Source organism: Rhagoletis pomonella, unplaced genomic scaffold (genome assembly GCF_013731165.1).
Source record: "Rhagoletis pomonella isolate Grant_MI unplaced genomic scaffold, Rhpom_1.0 Rhpom_scaffold_00009, whole genome shotgun sequence".
Lineage (NCBI taxonomy): Eukaryota > Metazoa > Arthropoda > Insecta > Diptera > Tephritidae > Rhagoletis > Rhagoletis pomonella.
In genome coordinates this window covers 2,986,416-2,988,595 of record NW_023458563.1, presented here as the reverse complement: position 1 = coordinate 2,988,595, position 2,180 = coordinate 2,986,416, and positions in this window count along the sequence as shown.

Here is a 2,180-nt window from a genome sequence, read left to right as displayed (position 1 = left end):
TTCTACGAAAAGTTGTGTTTTCCCCATATAAAAATACATGGAAAACTTTGAGCGCTTTGAGCGACCTCTAAATATTTTTTGATTTCAAAACAAAAAAAACAGGGGTATACTTTTGTCGGTATAGAACAATCCTAGGGGGTGAGAGCATAAAAATTCCGACTTTACTTTCTCACATGCACTTTTGGACCACCCTACTCTGCACCCATCATCCGAATAGGCTTATATTCGAAATATGTATTGCTATCGTAAAGGGAAATATTTCAGCGAAAATATTTGCCCTCCAAGTGGCTCGGGGGGCTCATATTCGAGATATGTATTGGTAACGGTAAGGGCAATACTATTGCAAAAAAGAGCCGCCGGGTGGCGCTGGAGTCGAGTTATTGTGCTTATTGTGCGATTAATCGTTCTGTGAAACGCCAGATCATTGGAGAATTTCAAGAACTTCAACTGAAATATGCCTTCTGACAACCACTAAATGGAATATTAGCAGATGAATGTGTTATTGGAAGTCGTGCACATGACTTTTTGGTGAAAATATTGGACCAAAAAGTTTCAAGAACAAGTAATCTTTAAGCAAAAAACAAAACCGACTTAAATTCTTAATTTAAAGCTTAAGTGTGCCGTTAATTTCTTCATGATCCAATGACCCGGTCTAAACGATATTAGTGTGGGACCACGTCTGAGGTACCACCTTTCATTTGAAAAACTAATTATAGAAATCGGTTAACGTGGTCCAAAATTATGCGGTAATATAATTAAAAAAAAACTCCGACGAATTAATAACCTCCTCCTTTTTTAACTCGGTTAATAGTTTTGGGCGGGAAGAAGTTCGGCGGTTCTGCTAGTATTGCAATGTTTATGCTTCATTTGTACTCGGTTATATTCAACACGGGTAGAGCCAATAAGCATAAATGGTAAATTTTCAACAAGAGTTCAATCCCAATCGGAGCCCTGGTTAACTCAGTTGAGCTGCCTTGCACTATTTGTCATAATAACTATGTTATTATTATTATTGTTACTATAATTATTATTAAACAAGAACTATTAGTACGAAAAGAATTTTCTTCTTTTTTAGCACAGCAAAATTTGCATTAATTGAAATTAATAACCATTGCACCATTTGTTATAATAACTATGTTATTATTATTATTGTTACTATAATTATTATTAAACAAGAACTATTAGTAAGAAAAGAATTTTCTTCTTTTTTAGCACAGCAAAATTTGCATTAATTGAAATTAATAACACATACATACATTAATAACACATTACATAATTAATATTAAATATAAAATATAAAGACTTAAACGAAGACTTAAACTAATGTTGATGGTCGCTCCAGTTAATTGGAGAAATAAGAATATATGATTTTTTTTAAAGTAACTTTTGTTTAAACTGCTTCTTGTTATGATTGGAATAGAATTCCAAGTTCTAATAGCACTGATGAAAAAGAGTCTAGTCGATGTTATATAAATATAGTTGGCTATAATAAGGTCCTTTGAGCGCTCAGACTTCGGGAATATTAACTTCTCATAGAGGTAGAAGGGCATCTAGTGATAGAACTTTTTAGGAAAGTATCGATACTAGTACTCATATAGAATACTCTAAAAAAGAATCGATGCCAGTACTCATACTTGCAGAAAAGTATCGATAATACTCGTACTTGCAAGTATTCTCAAAGCAAAGGCAAAAAGTAAAGTAAATCAGATTGCTTTGCTTTTTCACCTCTTCCTATCTGTAAATTGAATAGTGACTGCTTTTAGTAGTTTTAATCTGATCTAAAGGAGTTTTTGGAATACACTTCCAATAAGATTAGTTTTACATGCGTAAATTAAATGTGTATAGCAAAAAGCTTATTTCAAGTTTTTAAAAGCAAATATTTTGTGATTGTTTGACGCGTATATGTATTTATAAATAACTTTACTTTGAAAATGAAATGCAAATGTAGAAGACGCAAATGGGATGAACGACTGCCTTATGCTGGAGAGTGGTCAAGTTATCGAGTCGGAAGACCACCCTCTTCCACCATTCATTATCAAAGGAGCAAGATATTCGTTTTTCAATTATTTAAATATTTTTAACCGAAGCCAACGTTGAAATGACCGCTACATTTTCTTCTAGGTTCTGTAAAAATTATATAACTCAGTCAATTACCAGTATCACTAGAACAAAATATGTAT